The sequence below is a fragment of the Phyllostomus hastatus genome, unplaced genomic scaffold, assembly GCF_019186645.2.
Source record: "Phyllostomus hastatus isolate PE091 unplaced genomic scaffold, TTU_PhHast_1.1 phas_contig_40, whole genome shotgun sequence".
Lineage (NCBI taxonomy): Eukaryota > Metazoa > Chordata > Mammalia > Chiroptera > Phyllostomidae > Phyllostomus > Phyllostomus hastatus.
Window position 1 is genome coordinate 19,708,454 of NW_025333872.1, and position 19,432 is coordinate 19,727,885.

Sequence of the window (19,432 nt, forward strand, 5' to 3'; positions counted from 1 at the left end):
AGTAAGGGAATTCAAAAAGTCAAATTGATGTGATTATGTTACTTTGCCAACGTTCTATTTAATTTAGTTTGGGGTAGTTTTGAGCATTTTTAAAAAAGATATTTCAAAACAGTGGTTTCAAATCTGAGTACCTATTCAATTTTTTATCTTAAAACTAATACAACTCACTGAGGTATGATCAAGAGGGTCTTAAGTTTCTTCTTAGCTTGATTAAACTTTAAACAGGCTTCTTCCTTTTTTTCAAACTTTTTCTTTTCTTCTTTCTTCCCTTTTTATTTTATGGGCAGCTCAGTGATTTTGAGTTTTGTTAGTACAATACAGAGGGCATAAAGGAAAAGTACGAATTGACATTTAAACCAATGCCAGTACTCAGTATGGTTTCAATTAAGAGTATTACAAGTTTTTGTTACTCACTTTTCTTTAGAACATAAATCAAAGGCATTAACTCAAACTTGACAAATATACACAATACTCACAACTTTGTGCAAACTACTTTTCATAAGTAACATTACATTTTAAAATATTGGAAACTGAATATCTGTGCTGATTTGTTTTTTGACCTAATAGAACAAGAGAACAACATTCCACTAAGGAGGGTTATACTGATAATAAAGCTCTTAAAGTTAAAAGTGTCTTCTCCCTTTACACATACCACAGCCTACACAATGTCCTGAGAGAATTCATTATGAGAAAAATATCAACCAGCTTTAAGATGTTGTTTTGGAAGAAACTAATCAGAAGACAATTGGAAGATGAGACTTCATCCTCATTTTCTAATAAGTGGTCTTCATTTTTCTTCTTATAGAATAAATTTAAATCAATTTATTACAAATTATAGTAGTTCAACCATTAATTTTTGGCAGCTTTTAGGTAAAGCCTAGCACTTTGTCTGTACAAAGTCTCCGAGAAGAGGTCAGTAGAGATCATCTAATCTTAAACTGTGACACCATCTGTTCAGGTCTTTGGCATCATTCCTCTGCAGGAAGCACAGAATGCCTGGATATGCCACTGGTAATTGTTAATAGAAGTTATTTTTTAAAAGTGCTGGATTTTCACTACAGTCATGCATTCTTTAACATCTTGTTTATTAGTCAAAATCAGCAATCCAGCTCTCCTTGGATTGTGGGCTAATGTTTTATAGAGTTCTTCTTTGTGCTGTCCACAACAAGAATTACAAACCCTGTGTTAGTATAGTTAAGTGTTCCAGGAAGAATACAGAGATTCCTGGCCACCAATATCCCACATTAGGAAATGTGTATCATGAATTAGTATCTTTTCTACATTACTTCTTACGGTATGGGATGTATGTACAACTTCATTCATAGAAAACTGGTCAATGATGGTAGCTTTCCTTGCATTATCCAGTTCAACAATGATAACTTTGTGCTCCTGGTGATGGAACAGTGTACATATCCTGGTGACAAGAATGGGCAGCAGACTCAATCCAGCCACCTGGGCCTCCTGGCCTCCCTGGTTCAGGTTGACTTTGACAGGGAGCAGAAAGACACTCTGGAGCCTCTGCCTCTGCTGCTGCTACTCCCATGCTGGCTGCTGGCCACTGGCCACTTTCTCAGAACCAGCTGGAAGACAAAGCCCAGGCTGCCTTAATGTGTGCTGGGCCCTGCCACTGCCACTGTGGTGCTCACCTGGCTCTCGGACATCCCTGTCACATTGTTTGTGGCTGACCTCTAGGACCATTGTGCTCCCCCAGCTCCTCTAGTGTGGCTGCCTAAACAGGCTTCTTCTAGACTACAGGCTCCTGATCTCTCTTTTCCTTCCAGTGTTACGGAAAAGAAGACTCAGATGGCCTGGGAGTTTACGAAGTGCAGTTTATTCACACATGTGGACCCAGAGGAGATAAATTCCAAATTCTGGGCACCCAACTTAGGCTGGAGCTTCCTTATATTCTTGCTACAGTGGCGAAAGGAGGAGGAGGAGGAAAGCAGCTACTGAAAGTGGGCATACAGGAGCAGAAAGCAGGGTTAGCATACGACCTTGAGATAACTGCTTATCTGGGACTGGCTGCTGTCCAGCTCCTATCTGGGAATAGCTACTGCACAGTATGTCCTGTCACACCAGCATTTACTTTAGTGACTTGCAATTGTAAATTCTTTCTCTGCCCCTTTAAGTTGCAAAATTTCTCCCAGCCTCTTGCCATTTTTGTAACCAGTTAATGCCTTTCTCCAGGATCTTGGAGCCTCCCTTTGGTCCCTTTGAAATGTAATCAAGGAAGATAGTGTCCCCATCTCCCAGGCTGTGTGGAAGGGTAGGAGGACAACTTTTATAATAGACAATTAACAAACACAGATGCTCTAATCACATTGACAGATTCCCCCCAACACCCTTTAGTACTTTTCCACTAGGTCATCCTAGCAATAAAAGCCCTCCCACCTTTTATTTCTGCAGAGTTGAGCTCAGTCCTATACTAAAATCATTATCTCCCCCCACCCCCTCTCACTGCAGTAGCCCAAATAAAATGGTCTTGCAGTTTTTAACAAGCATCCAGTGCATTTTTACTTTGACAGGTAGGACAAAGCCTGGGCCTTTGTACTTTCACCAAGTCACCCAGGTAGTTCTGGTACTGACCCAACTTGGAGAACCCCTTTTAAGCAATATTTTATAAAATACCACAGTTATAAGTCTTGAAATCTATTTGTACTTAAAGTACAAACTTGTAATACTCTGAGAAATATTATTCCTTTCCTGCAGTGGCATCTTTTTAAATGGAAAAAAAATAGTTGGCCATTACTTACCTTGTTCTTCATGCAAACTCAATCCAGTAATGAGTCTCAGCCTTTTAGCCAATCTGACCTCCTTGGTTCCTGAGGAATAACATGGCCTGGGCCCCTCAGTGGGTGGCTTAGTTTGGCAGTCACTCTAAGGAGGTAGAAATTAAGGTGGGATAAAGAGGAGGAGTATGGAGTGTATTAAAGTCTGTTAGATGGTTCTGCTTTCTCTAGTCTACACCTGCACTGAGAAAACCTGCTCATAGCCTTCTTGGGTTCTCCCTTGGGTGTGTTGCTCAGAAAAGAAATAATATCCTACTCATTTTTTTTCTTCAGCACAATGCCTGGCAACAAATAAAAGCTTAATAGAATATTCTTTTCTTCCATTGGCCTTTTCGAGAATTTTTTGCACCTTCTCAGTGTGTATTCTAACCTATCCTTCTTTTATGCCTTGCATGATATAAAATTAACTTTATATGTGAGAATTTTCTTGTGGACTTCATGGGGCAGAGAGAGTATTTCAGATTAGAATAGAAAGGAGATGGATAACTCTGTCTTAATTTTCTAGCAAAATAATGACCAATTCTAACTCACTTTATACATTTTTAAATATCATTCATCAAATCTTATTATTTTTACTTGAAGAAACAAACTCAATTTATCGATATATCAGTTATTTAGAACCTACTATCTGCCATGCACCATATTAGGTACTAGGAATACAAAAACAAGTATTACATGGATTTCTGTACATTATAGTTTAGATTCCCTTTTCTAAAGAAAAGAAAATCAATGCAATAGTATTTGACAAATACTTTGACCAAAATATGAGCAAAATATTTTTTTTCTACTACATCTCTATTCACTGTTCTTTCTCAGATACTTTGTATTAATAATATGCTCTTAAAAGCAAATGTTAATATTCATACCTGTCAAAACTTTGAAGCAACATAACCAAGATGTCCTTCAGTAGGTGAACGAATAAATAAACTGGTACATCCAATGAATGGAATATTATTTAGCACCAAAAAAGAGCTATTAAGCAATGAAAAGATAAGGAGGAAACTTAAGTGCATATTACTAAGTGAAAGAAGCAAATCTGAAAAGGCTAAATACTGTATGACATTTTGGAAAAGGCAAAATTATGGAGATGTTTTTCCACAGTGAAAGTATCAGTGGTTACCAGGAATTGGATGGAGAGGGATGAATATGTGAGCATGAAGGATTTTTAGGACAGTGAAAATACTCTTTATGATACTACATGTCATTAAAATTTTGTCTATACCCATAAAATGTACAACACCAAGAGTGAACCCTAGTGTAGACTCTGGCTGAGAATGCTGTGTCATGCAGTTTCATCAGTTGTAACAGTTGTACCACTCTGGTAGTACTGCTGATTATGGGGTGGCTATTTATTTGTGGGGGAAGGGGATAAATGGGAAAATTCTTTACATTCCTCTCAATTTTGTTGTGAACCTAAAACTACTCTAAAAATTATGTTTATTTAAAAATAAAACAGCCCTGGCTGGTGTGGCTCAGTTGGTTGGAGCATTGTCCTATAGACTGAAAGGTCATGGGTTTGATTCCCAGTCAAGGCACATGTCTAGGCTGTGGGTTTGGTACCTGGTTGGGTTGTGTACAAGAAGGCAACTGATGTTTCTCTCTCCTTTCCTTGTTTCTTTCTTTCTCTCTCTCCCTCCGTTCTCCCCTCTCTAAAATTGATAAACATGTCCTTGGGTGAGGATAAAAACAACAACAATTAGATCTTAACATAGACTTTTGCTTTTGATTAGCCTCTACCATGACTCAATATTTTTAAAAGAACTTTATTATTCCTTAAGTATGAGCTTCCAGGCAAGTTGTGTCTGGCCTCATGGCAGCTCATGGTTCTTGCAGGTGCTCTTTGCACAGATCACTCAGACACTCACCTGGCCTGAGGTGGATGGTCAGAAATATGAAAACCAGCAGTGCTCCCTTTGCAGGCAGTGTGTGACCATAAAAATGACCATGCAAGCTGAAATGGTTCAAAGTAACCATGTTAAGTCACAGAGACTATATAACATCCCTAATGAAGACCACTGAATGGATCAGGAATAGGTGATGGCAAAATGGGAAAGTAGAAGGGAAAGGACATTCTTGAAGTAGCATACATTCTTCTAGAAGAGGGTTTCTCAAAGTCAATACTATTGACATTTTAAGCAGAATATTCTTTATCGTAAGGCACTGTCTGTGTGCATTGTGGGATGGTTAGCATCCTCCCTGGCCTCTACTCGGTACAAGCTCATAGCAACCTCCATGTTTGACAAACAGAAAAGTCCACAGACATGGCCAAATGTTTCTTGTGGGGCACAATCACCCCACATTAATAACTGCTGTACTGCTAGAAATATTTAGGTTGACCTCACTGAGGTGAAAACAATCAATGATCATTATATTTAGAAGTATCATTTAGGTTTTGTTGGAATATTCTATATATGAAGGACTATGCTTTTTACATGACCAGTAAATAGCCGAGCTTTTCATACAGGAAAAAGAAAAGCAAATATACTGACAATTTTAAAGACTATCATCTACTCAATAAAAAATTCAGAAGGATACATATGTGTTTATTTAGTCACTTGGAAATTTATGGACAGGCTATGTGATAGCAGTTTGTCTCTCAACTGTAATTTGTTATTGGAGCAGGATCTGTATATCACCTCCCACACCTGTCCTCAAGTTTCAGGCTGACAGAGATTATAACTTGAATAAAAACAGTGTGTGTTTAAATTTGGTGATATTTTGATTAATAAAAATAAGCTTCTTATAGCAAAATGTGTTTAAAAATACAAACAATGACTCTTCATAAATCATTCAAATAGAGTTTGCATGCATTTCAGCTAAATATGCCAGGAAGCATATTGACACAGCTTCTTTTTCTCTAGAGAAATTCTAGGTAACGTGCAGTTTCCTAGACAAGGCTATGAATCCTGCAAAGATTTTTTGCTGCTCTCCAATAGCCTATTTTCTGAATTTCTTCTCACTTCAGTAAGATTTTCTCTCTTTTAGGTGTGTAACACATTAGGCATACCTTCCTGTACACCCTACCTTTTAAAATTTGGTAAGTTTCTAGCACCTGTCATAGATGCTAGTTGTTTGCCTGCCTTCTGATAATTTTAATTATCAAAAGAAAGACATCTTCTTCCTATCCTGGTTTCAGACTTCATCATGGAAATGGAGAAGGAGAAGAGTTCCCTGCAACCAAACACTGGTGGTTTCTTTTGAACACTGCTTTTACAATTCAGAAGTCTGATTCTGAGATCACAAGTTCTTTATGACACTGTGACAAGGAAGGCAGTCAAAGAAGAGAACAACTGGACCTCTTAGCATTCTCTGTGTACTTCTCTCCCTGTGCAGCAAGGGGACGGTCGCATGGTGGAGGAAAGGAGGTATTTAGCTTTGCGAGGTAGCTTGTTCCAGTGGGTTACAAGGCAAATCCCCTTGGTCATGTCTGGGAAGGACATGGTGTGGCGTGCTGAGAGGATGGGGTGGAGACTGAGATGGAGAGAATACCTTTTGGAAGAGGTTGAGCATGTTGGAGGGTTAGAAGCTCAGAGTGGAAAAAAGGAAAATTCCAAGAATCGAGTGCTGTTCATCAAAATACTGTGAATGGGGAAGGTGGTAGTGAAAGGGTTGAGGTCTTTAGGAAAGCGTTCTATCCTTTGGCATTTTCTCAGGAGACCAAGTACGCACTGTAATACTGTTCATTAATTTTTGTTTGTGGGACATATTGTTTTTCCATGTGGATTTGGAATCATTATTTGTGTCCTATTCCAGAAGTTATTGGTGATAGAAGGACTATACCTATTTATCAGCTGGACCCTGTTGAGCAGCCTTGTAATGTATCATCTCTACCCTGGGAGAGGACAGATGGGGCATTGCTGTCACCTTTCCTAAACATTTTCCTTTGGTTTAAAATTTTCAGGAGAATCCATAATTTTTAGGCATATTAAAATTTCTTTAATGTTTAACATTTTCTTAACCACAGTCTTTGTTATCTGATGTTTATTCTGAGGCCTTAAACAGAGTATTAACTTCTACCTCTAATAACAAACTCCCTAATAAAGGGTTGGTTCCATTAAAATACTGTCATCTTATTTTTAAATACAGCATTTTAATCAGTTTTGATGATCACATGACTGTAAGCTCCATTTCCTTTTAGTTCTAGAATTTTGGATTTGACAATGCCTAATGTTTTTCCCCTAGTTTCTTGAAACACCACAGATAAAATAAGCCTATGGTGTGCTTTTGTTATGTGGTGAATACCTTGAATCTTACTGATTTTTTAAAAATATAACCTCTGTTTTTCCCTCGAAGAATATTTAGTTACTTTCCAGGTACTTTCTTTCATGATCGTTTTTCACTTGGATGATAGATTATTAAACCTTTGTAGAAAATGTATATTTAGATACTTGAATTGAAATTTAGATACTTAAATGTATATTTAGATACTTGACTGAAAAATATTACACATATGAGTTTATTGAAGTTGAGCTTGTTAATCCAAATGAGAAAAAACAATGACTAAAGATCTTTAATTTTGGAATTATATGTAAACTGCACTGTTGAAATATATACTACATATACTATATATATATATATATGCATACACAATGCATATATATTCAAGTTCACTGGGGTTAAGAGGTCTTCTTTAGTGTATTATATATATATATATACACACACACATACACACACACACACACACACACACACACACACACACACACAGGGTCCGGCAGGAGTAATGCCATGGAGTGTCATTGGTAGGGTACATGAATGTCTTACACAAGATGGATGGCAATGTGAACATTTCACCTAAAGTGTCATATGGTGTGCTTGAGTGTGTTATTGTTATGTTACAGAATTACCAGTACATGCTTATGATTTTGTAATAAAAGATTTTTATGTAATAAAAAGTGGTGTTATTTGTGCTGGACTTTGTATATACACACACACACATTTTAGCTACCACAATTTTTTGAGAAATTTATATTTTGGGCTTTTATTTGATTGTATAGAGGCATATATGCATATGTAAATTGCAACTCACTTTAATATTTTCATAATTTTCCTCATAGTAAAATACCTCTTCTTATTTAAAACAAATTGCCTTTGCCTTTTAAAAAGGAATATAAGGGAAATAATGGCTTTTTTGTATTTTTTATTCCCAAAGCACATCCCAAAAGTTTAGGATTCTCACACAAAGTAGCCAGCATTGAATCTGAAAGTAAATCCAAACAAAAGAGGGGTTATATGAGACCAACTAGCCAAGTAGGGATTGAATTTCAAATTCAGAGAATGAAAAAGGTTTATTTAGCTCATCACTAAATAAATAAATATTTATTTAGCTTGAGTGTGACCTCTAAGGACATCTATGAGCATACATTGATATGCCTAAGGGATTTTGTTTTAGGCTATAAATATTTATTTAGCTCATCACTTTACTTTGATTAGTAAAATTATTTATATGTTAGCTCATCACTTCCAGACTATGCTTTTGAAACAGCCAATGGCCCTCCTTCAGGTGACTGCAGATAGAGGTTCATTTTCTTTTGTTAACAGATATGGATAAATAGAGAAAGAAATGTTTCTGACTGATATTTAATCCCTTGATGCTGGTGTGCATCAGCATGTTATATAAGTATGCTTCTATTTTTGGTTCAAGTATTTGTTTTGTTATATTTCAATTATAAAAATAATTTCAGTCCATTGCCAATTAAAGAGCATCCTAGCCGAGCTCAAATTGAGAATAAGCATCTTACAGACTGCTGAGCCAGCGTGCTGGTGACCTCTAAGGACATCTATGAGCATACATTGATATGCCTAAGGGATTTTGTTTTAGGCTAAAGCAGAAAGACATTTTTTTTTTAATCGCAGGAGCACATAATGGTGAAGTGGGGTAAATATGAACAATGGAGGGAGTAGAATGGCTATAGTCTCTTTGGCTTGTTGAGCTTTGACAGAGCAAGGTAGAAGAAAAAGCTGGAGGAGCTGCTTTCATGGGAAATGCCACAGTTGCCTGATACTTGGGAGAGGAGCTAGGCTGCTCCGAGGACAGTGATAGCAATGATTAGAGTGAGAGGAACTTCTTTCTAACCTCAGACAGTGGTCAGCAAAGCTCTGACTCTTCCCGGACTGGCTACTTTGGGAAAACAGAGAGGTGGCACTTTGGCGTGGGCACAGACATTTCACAGGGCACATGATGCAATGGTAGTGGCTGTCAGTTTTCATGCAGGAAGGCAACCCCCAAAAGGATAAGTTGGGAGCAGATTTATTCTTTCCCTTTCAGGGTCTCTCAGAAATACTTGGGCAGGAGACCCTTTTGGGGACTGAAGTCCTTCCTCCCTCAGTCATTAGGGACAGTGACCCAGGGAAATTTGGATGTCTGTTAGTAATGCAGCTTCTTTCCACAAAGGTTGGTAAGATCTGCAGACATTCACATAATCTGCATATATGGAGTTTCAAAATCGTCATGATTATCCTTTTCTTAAAAGGTGCATCTAATTGTAAAAATACAAATATAAAAACCACAATCCCTGGCTGATATTCACTAATATAATTTTGTTTCTACATTCTGGGTTTCTTATGAAACTTTGGAAATGTCTCTGTGTATATTAATGAGTTTAATAATTAGACAAGGAATGAGGGAGCATGTGTAGTCCAGAAGCAATTAGTCAACATTATTAGAATATAACCTATAAATTATATTTATATTTGTTGAGAAAGATTGCATTCTCAGTTTCAAAATTTAAGGATTACATACTAAATTATCAGATAATTTATTTGATAAGTAAAATTAGGATTATGATCTATTTTTATTTACTTAGTGCTAGAATCCAGCATTAAACTAAAGCACATGCTGTTTTAGTATGCTGTGCTGAAAACTGGAGATATGTTAGCTAGACAATGACTGGTTTTCAATACATTCTATGCTATTTCACTTTAGGACTTCAAAAAACCTCAGATTGAAGAACACTATTGGTGTACTACGAGATGTTGTGATTCAATATTAATATATTTAATTTACTTAGGGTTCATGCTTCTGTCCTTTTTTGCACTGATCTGGGGCTATGTACCTTAGCAGAGTTTCCATTTTTTTCCAAAATGTATCTTGAAGAGCTATTTATTTCATTTGTATTCATTCACTACTAAAGCAATAGAGAGAATGCTCTAATACTTATTGACTGAAAGCTATTGAACAAGTCATTTCTTTTCTGTTAGTCTTTACTTTGTCATCTGTAAAGGGTGGGTAAAAGAAGCCTAATACTGATGTTTTAAGAAACATATGGTGGCTCCCAGTGTATTTCCTTGCATTTTGCAACAGCAAAGTCTTGGCTTTAAATTCTGGTCTTCCCATCCTTAGTTCTAGGGTTATATTTATATTGTCTTCATTTCTTAATTCTGTACCCAGACTTGCCTATTTTGATGCTATGGGATAAATTATATTTTTAACTCCAGTAAATCTACAAATTCATTGTTTTCTTTTGAAATGCCTTTTATTTTTTTTTCTTTTCTTTAGGTTTTCCTAAAACCTAATTCCTAGTTTCAGTTCTTATCACCTCATGCTAGGATTACTGAGCAAGCAATTATCTATAGCAGGCATCCGAAAGTAGACTTCCCCCTTCCATTTGGTGTGCATTACATTGCTTGGATTATTTTCCTTAAAAATCACATCATACCCCTCATCAACAAAAGAAAATGTGGGCATCTTGACAAATATTTAAATTACATCATGTCCTAATTTATTTCTTCACTTTTATGGCTCTTTATAACAAGAAAAATTCCCCCCTACCTCCCAACAGCCCTCTTCATATATTCTCTTCACTTTAAGGAGGATCTTTTTTCTCCTTCTTCTCCCCCCTCCTCCCCCCTCCTCCCCCCCTCCCCCCCCCCTCCCCTCTTCCCTCCCCCTCCCCCTCCCACTCCCCCTCCTCCTTTTTCTTGCCTCTCTGTCTTTGTGCACACTGATCCCCTCATCCAGCATGCTTTCTTATTCCCCACCCATCCTTCTGAAATCATTTCGGTTTTTCTGTGCCCTTGAAGCTTCCAATCCAAGTTATATGAAAACTTGCCAAATAATGATGTCTACAGAACTCCTTTGCCAGTGATTTTTATGCATACAACTAACTGACTCCTGGCCTTCTTTAAATATTGTGGTTAAATATACATAACTTAAAATTTATAACTTATCAGTTTTGAGTGTACAATTCAGTGGCATTGAATGCATTCACACTGTTATGCAACCGTCAGCACCATCCACATCCAGAAAGTGCTCATTTTCGCAAATTGAAACTCTGTGCGCAGTAAACAGTCACTGCCCGTTCCTCACTCCCTACGCCTCTGGTGACTGCCATTCCACTTTCTTTATCCATGAAATTGACTGTTCCAGGTACTGCAAATGAGTGGAATCATACGATATTTGTGCTTTTGTGTCTGGCTTATTTTTCTTAGTATAAAGTTCTCAAATGTTGCGGCGTGTGTCAGAATTTACTTTCTTTTTAAGACTGGCAATATTTTATTGTATGGGTAGACTGCATTTTGTTTCTTTATTCATCTGTGGATGGACAGTTGGGTTGTTTACACATTTTAGTTGTTGTGAATTTGTGGCTATAAACATTGGTGTTTGAATATCTATTCTAGTACCTGATTTCAGTTACTCTGTGCATATACCCAGTAGTGGAATCATGGATCATTCTGTGCTTAATTTATTGAAGAACTGTCAGTCTGTCTTCCACAGTATTGGCATCACTTTATGTTCCCACCAGCAATCTACAAGAGCTCCGGTTTCTCCATATCCTTGTCAACATTCATTTTCTGCTTTTTGGATAATAGTCATCCTAATGGGTTTGTATGTATCTCATTGTGATTTTGATTTGTATTTCCCTAATCATAGTGATGTTGATTAATTTTTTCTTTGCTTATTGACCACTTTCATATCTTCTTTGGAGAAATATCTATTTAAGTCCTTTACCTGTATTTGAAGTGGATTTTAAAAAGTTATTGGTGAGGACCCTTAAACATCATTTATTCAAAACAGTTTAACAAGATTTCGAAGACGTAAGTCATCACAGAGGGCATGAACTAATGCACCCTGTGTGGTGCATGGGACCCTTGAGGAAGATATGGCTTTGCAATGGTTTCAGATGCCTTACTTATTGGTACCTTATTTAAATGTTTTCTATCAATTCCTTTGTTCATAGCAGGTCTTCTCTTTGGTGTCAGTGTGCCTGTCTATATTCCAACTTGAGGTCTTAATCTGATTTTTCTTGGGAAATTTTTAATCTGATTTTTTCTTGGAAAATTTTTAATCTTATTTTTTCTTAGTAGAGTTATGCATAAATTAGACTAAAAAGCTCCAGTGAAGGCCTAAGGACTCGCCTGTGCGTACAGAGAAGAAGCGTTATTGAATGGAGTCCACTATGCCAAACATATTGCTTACTTTTGTTTTTTTTACTGATGAAGCTAGGTAAGATTTCTTGGTGGTCTTTTCTGTAGAAGTGAGGTTTTGCAGAATAAACTTTTCAAGGGTAGCAGCCATGTTTGATTGTTCACTTACTCTCCATTACTATATTTATTGTGTTGAACATTCAGTGGGTATCTAATGAATATATTTTAATTGCTTTATGGTGGCTTCATTCAAGTTGTATCATAGGGCAATTTGCATGGTGAGTGTAGTCAGTTTTTTTCATTGATTAATTGATTCTAAAATTATGGCCATTAGTCTCATGGATACAGACAATAGTACGGTGGTTGTCAGAGGGAAGAGGGTGTGGGGGGAGTTAAAAGAAGGTAAAGGGGGATAAACAGTAATGAAAGGAGACAGGGTGGTAAACACGCAATACCATATACACGTAGGTATTGCAGAATTGTACATCTGAAACCTGTATAATGTTATTGAGTCAATTTCACCCCAACAAATTCCATTAAAAAAATCCTTTCCGCATGCACAAAAATTAAATAAATAAAAGGAAAGGAAATTCTGGCACATGCTACAACACATACAAAAAAAATAAAATGAAATTATCGTCATTATTAAGGGGAGGCTTTGAGATTTTTTTGATAGTTTTAAAAATAACAACTTAATAGGCTTTGCTCTGTTACAAATAACCCCAAAACTTAGTGGTTTAAAAAGGCGCATTCACTCATTCACTCATGATTTGGTGGGTTGATGGTTTGGATTAGGCTCAGCTGGGTGGTTCCTTTGATGGTCTCACTTGAATTCACTCCTGTGGCTACAGTCAAACGGCAGGTAGGCTGGGACCTGGTTGGTTCCAGATGGTTTAATTCACAGTGTGGCACTTTGCTTGTGTGACTGGGTCATATACTTTTACTCTCTAGCAGGCTAGCCCAGACTTCGCCATAGAGTACCAAAAGTACTGTACCAGGAAAAGACATGCTGCAGTATGCAAGCATTCTCATGTCTCTGTCTCAGGTTTGCTATGGTTCTTGGGCCAAAGAAGGCACATGGCTAAGCCCAGATTTAGGAGGAAGAGGAATAGAATCTCTGTGCATGAAAGGAACTGTAAACTACCACCATTATTGTTTTGTTTTCTGTCTACCACAACATTAGTATCAACTCATAGCCTTGATTTTGTTGATGTAGTGTAATTCCCATATGAAAACAGAATATCCAAAATATAACATAACATGTCCTATATAGACAGATGCAATAAATATAGGATCCTGAAATGGCATGAGGCTTAGATATCTTCTTTGTTTGAATTGATAGTTTAAAATATTTCTCAAAACAGGTTTAAAAAAATTGTTTGCCTTTGTATCAGAGTTTGTAAGATAAGAAAATTACTAAAATACCCAAATCATTTTGTATTAATCATATAAGATAATTGAATGCCAAAAATTTTAATATCAAATCATTCCCCAAAGTAGCTTTGTCCTTTTAAATTTTAACTTCTATAGAATATCAAAAAAGAAAAAAGCAAGTAAGAGAGAAAACATAGAATAAAATTCTAGTCATAAATCTATTGAAGTTACCTAAGTTATTTGGAAGCTAATTATGACTGTGTGCAAAGCAAATGATGTGAGAACTGAATTAATGAAGACTAGCTACCTCCTACAAGCTAATGAGGCATGCTTTATACCAATAGTGCCACAGACTGACAAATTAAACCTCTCTGTGGCTAGAAAAAAGCAGCCCTAGGTAAGAACAGGAGAGGCCAAAGGAGTTCCCAAAGGCATTCTCTGTGATGAACAGTCTTTGCTTACTTTTCTATGATTCTGTACAGTGTGTAATCCCTGAATTCCCCTCACATTTTGTCCCTGCCCCCAAAGAACTTATACATAACATAGTTTACTATAGCCCCACAGAATCAAAGTGGAGTACAGTGCTCATGTTCAAATGCATTTCTATTTCTCAGGTGTTGGCACTTATGTGCAGCAGCAGCAACTCTTTTTTCTTTTCTTGGAATGACCATGTAGGTGATTTTCAACTAGGTTCTTTTTATATCTCTTTCCCTCATTAACTGGGGTGCGTGTGTGTGTGTTTATATATGGTGCCAGAAATTTATTCTAAGTAACTTATGTATATTAACACACTATGAGGCAGGGACTAAAATTATCCCAACTTAGGTACAAATAAATGAAATTATTAAACCAGGGATGCACTGCTAATAAATGATGTCATCTGATCCCAGTGCCCACATTTTTAACTACTATGTAGTAGTACTCCATCTTTATATGTAAAATAGTTTGACTTATTTGGGAGAGATGGCTTTAATAAATACAAAAGAGAAACATTAATATATTGGGCCTGGTTCAACCACTGAGATAAAATACTGTCTGGAATAATTGAATATTAGCGCTACATCTTATCCACATAAAGTTGTGTGAACTTGTTCAAGACACTTCAAATAAACATTTCAACTAATGCTGTATGAATTATATATAGGTAATTGCATACTATCCCATAGAAAATCATTAAGATTTTGTTACCATTTGTGAGATAGAGCATTGCACTGTAAGTTGGAAGCCAAGTCTAACTTGAATCTAACTTGCACTCAGTAATTGTGATTGGTTAAATCACTTAGGATTCTGTCTTATTTCTCCCATTATAAAATAGAACAATTTAAAAATGTTATCCTCTAAAATTATCCCAGGAATGTAGGAAAGAGAGATGAGAAAGTAAATGAAATTGCTTTGAAAAGTCACACTATAAATCCAAACTGGTAGCATTGCTACAAATAGGACTCAAAATATTAAGTTTTATGTGATATTTAGATCCTTTTTAAGGTCTCTCGTGTTCAAATAGGTGTTAGTATTGAGAAAAATTGGTGGTTATTGAATCATACAATTCCTGTTTTTGGCTGGGAGGCTGTATGATTTTTTTCCATTTGTTTCTTTCCTTAATGATTTTATATTAAATTCTCCAAAGCTTGCAAGTATGAGGGAACCAGCTATAATAATGTTTTAAATATTTTAAGTATATATATGTATAATGTGTATATATATATCACATACCTATGCATATACATGGACTGATATATTTTTCACCTTTAGAATCATAGTGATTATTAGAAATGGAGGCATTCTTGGAAGTTGATTTCTTTCAAACCTCACATTGTGTGACTGACAATAATATGTCTCATTGTTGGCATTGAACCACTATTCTCAACTTGGGCCTTGAACCAAATCTCCTGAAATAGAATCCAGGGCATTTTTCATCGTCCATGGTAGGAGTTACCTCTTCCACCAGTGTTCTGATGTACTAATTTCTTTCTTTGATTTTATTCTTTCTTTTCATTTCTTCCCACTTAGTTCACTCCTTTTCACATTTTCAAACTTTCTTTCTCCTTTATTTTTATAGTAGTTTTCAAGTCAGAAAATTTAAAAACATAATCGAAATTCATCAAAGAAAATAAAATAATTTCTGTCCTATTCAAATTTATGCAAAAAGGTACTTTTACTGTATTTACTTAAATATCTAGCTACCGTGAAGAGCTCAGGATAGGCTTCTTAAATACTCAGGAACGTTGGTGCTCTTCCTGTTTTGGCTGGCTCTGTTTGATTTGTTCTATATACTTCTTTCCTTTATGATTTTACATTGAATGTTCTAAAGTTCCAAGTATGAGGGAGCCAGCCATAATACTGTTTTAAAACATTTTAATATATAATTCATATGTATATACATACCTATGCATATACACACACATGTTGATATATGTGATAGACATTGCAAGAGCTCTAACTTAAATTTTTATTAAGAAGTTTGTATAGTGTATAGAATTTATGTCTCAGTTCCCAAGTAGGTGCACTGCTTATGTGCATAGATTTTCCAGGAAAGCATGTCTTCACAAAGCCCATTATGCTTTCCCCATTACCATGAACAATGAGCCCCTTCCTTGAGCCCATATGTCCAGCTGTGGTGAGAGAGGTAGTTTTATTTAATTCCACATAGCTCTCAGCTTTCTTTTGAACCTGACTGGATGATCAGACTAGATCCCTAATAGAGATAATAAATAAACTATATTTCTCTTAGGTTTGAAAGGAAGTATATATGGATATGGAAAATATAACTTTTTTGGATAATTTTTCTCACATTGTTTTAAAAATAATTAATATAGTGGCTTATTATATAAGTAATAGGTGATTTTAATCAATAGTTTATTTATTTTAATTTTACTTCAAAATATGATGGGCAGGGATGGGTGGAGATTATGATTAAGGAATTGGATGGGTAACTATAGATGCATTCATCAAATTACATGTTAGTACTACAGGTACTTAGAAAAAAAGTATAGGACCACTAAAATGAAATAAAAAATTTACCTAGTGAATAATTTATTGAGCTCATGCTACCAGCGAGCATTTTTAGAGTAGCTAGACTAGCCTTTCCTGAATTACCTGCTATATGGCTCCATTGTCAGTGACTGAATATTGAGTAGGGCGAAGAAGGTCCTTACCAGGTAGGATAATTCTTCTGTTACTTTTGCATTCACGTTCATAAATAGACCTGGCTTCCATGGTGGACACTTACAGGAAAGCTGCTTTTGAGTAAGACTTTTCAAGATGCAAACTTTGCTTGTGGCTAAGGTACACTTTAGAAAGGGAAGTGACATTAGCAGCGCTTACCAGTTCCCTATGAAATTTTAATGGAAATTATGATATAAAATGAAATATGGGATGAACTTATGACGGGTTGTCGTCAGTGACAGTTCAGGATACAAATAGCTCATTCCAGAGACCATTTACCTAAGGCCTTTAAATTAAATTTTCTAAGTACCTTGCATGTTCAACCCTACATTTAAAGCAAGCACATTCCACTTCAGGGAAATGAAACCACTTATGGTCATAAAATAATAGATTCAGACTGGCCTTTCAATAAAGGGGTAAGTGTGCCAAAAATCTGAAGGGTATTACTGTAAATAAAAATCTTTATTAAGTACTAAAGAGTGCAAATTGATTTTAAAGGTTGTCATCTTTTTGGGCACATGATAAAATACAATAACGATAATCAATATTAAAATGCTTCCTAGGAAGGAGGCTGTGCTGAAGCAATGGAGAAGCAACAGTTCAGCAAACAAGAATGTACGGCTCTATGCCTGTCATGATGATAGCCTAGTGCACGAAAGTGATAGGTTATCTCTGTGGTAGAACTCTGTGAATAAGACACAGGCATGAAGGGCAAGGGTCAGTGGCCCACCATTAGGTTTATTTGCTCTTTGGTCAGAAACATTTTCCTTAACTCCAGCATGGGCTCTTCGTTCACAAAAAGGTTTTACCCAAGGCAATTTGTCAACATTTGTTGCCTGTCGTGTTTTGGCAAATAGGGCTGGATCCAAGGAAAATTGCTTAAGTTAGTAATAGATGAAATTAGTATTTCTATCTTAATAGTTTCCTGTATCTTTTTTTCCTTTTAAACCACTTAGCTCTCCACATACTCATACACAGCAGTACTCTCATCTTTCCTGTTCTCTTCTATAATGAAATTAATATGAGTAAAACAAACCTAAGGAGTTAGTGACTCAAGGTGACATCTATTCCTCCTGATCCATGGACACTGGCCTTTTAAAGGAGAGCAGGCAATGCTTTCCTTAAAGGAGACAAAAAATAACTAATCATATTATACCAATTTTACATATTAGGGAATTGAAGTTAAGGGAAAATGAAACATTTGTTTGAAATCACACAGTTAGAAAGTCTAGAATCAGAATTGTGTCTTGATCCAGTTAACTCCTAGGCTCCTGGGCACTGAGCTCTGCTATCTCCCAATCTCTGGCAGATAGATTACAGGAAATTCCTTGAGTAGGAAGATGAAGAGGTGTTCCTAGTCTTCCACAAACTCATGCTCATTGCCCACCAAATATGCCCATGAGAGCATTCATCTGGCCTAGGCCTTAAAAAAAAAAATTTTAGCCCTGGCTGGCATAGCTCAGTGGATTGAGTGCGGGCTGTGAACCAAAGTGTCGCAGGTTCAATTCCCAGTACATGCCTGGGTTGCAGGCCATGACCCCCAGCAACCACACATTGATGTTTCTCTCTCTCCTTCCCTTCCCTCTCTAAAAATAAATAAATAAAATCTTTAAAAAATTTTTATTTATTGATATTTAGTCTAGACGATGTGGACATCCTACCTATACAGGAGTTTTCCAGGTTTAAGCTTTTTTTTTTGTTTACAACAACTAGCTTAAAATAATTTCTTCATTTTCCTCTCCGGGTGAATCTACCAATATTTCTCTTGTCATGCTTACAATTTTGTCTCCACTCTTCCCTGAGTTTGTTCTTCCTGCCCACTCTGCTGTTTGTGATTGTGGACTTGCTTTCTCCTTTCTCATCCTGCATGTGTTTACCCACATAATCAATGTCTGTGAACTCTAGTAGTCTGTGACAAGGGATTGATTTCTGCCATGTCCATTAATACCAGTTACAATTTCTCAAGTTGAATCAGTGCTGGAAACATTTAAAAAGGTGAGATTAGCAGGCACATGACTGTTAATCAGATTTTTAAAAAATGTTTAATACTAATATAGCTTTACTTACACAGAAAAGCATTCACCCTTGTCTATTGTGATAGTAGTTAAGATGATTAGTGCACAGAGCTAATGAAACCAACAGCATTGTCTCACTCCTAAGACTGTTCATTGTCTTGGCCTTATCTCTAGCCAAGGCCTGCATCTATGGTTGTCCCTCTCATCAACCAGTGAGGATAGTACTGTTGGTTACAGGTGCTTGGGTGAGAAAGAGAGGATCAGCTTCCTCCCTACTACTAGCAAAACAATTTGCGGCAAGCACTGGGGGAGGCAGGTGGGGATCAGCAGGACAATTTTTTTATGTTGAGGTCAGCAAGTTATTAAATATTCTCAATAGGGAGGTGATTGGATTAAATAATTAGTAAATGTAAAGTACTTTAAGCTGCTAATTACTATGCTGTGTGGGTCTACTTTGCAGATGATCTGCAGTTGGTGAATCTATCACAAGGCATGTGGCTCAGAATGATGTTCTCTCTCACTGATCTCCATTCCCCATGAGTGTTTATAATGATATCATAGATGGGTTTTGGTATTTTACAGCATTTACAAATGTAATCTACCATTGTGACTTTTCAGACTTTGGTACCTAAGAAAGACAGGGCAAGATAGCTAAGGAAAACTTTTCAGGAGAAAAGGAATATTGGAAACAATAGATTAATTAATAGCTCACACTATTAATCA

The 19,432-nt window shown here is 36.4% G+C and overlaps 1 pseudogene; it reads right to left on the reverse strand.

Moving 5' to 3' along the window:
* Positions 1-923: 923 nt before the first annotated feature.
* On the reverse strand, positions 924-1,698 carry LOC123821477 (annotated as a pseudogene).
* Between the last annotated feature and the right edge of the window lie 17,734 nt (positions 1,699-19,432).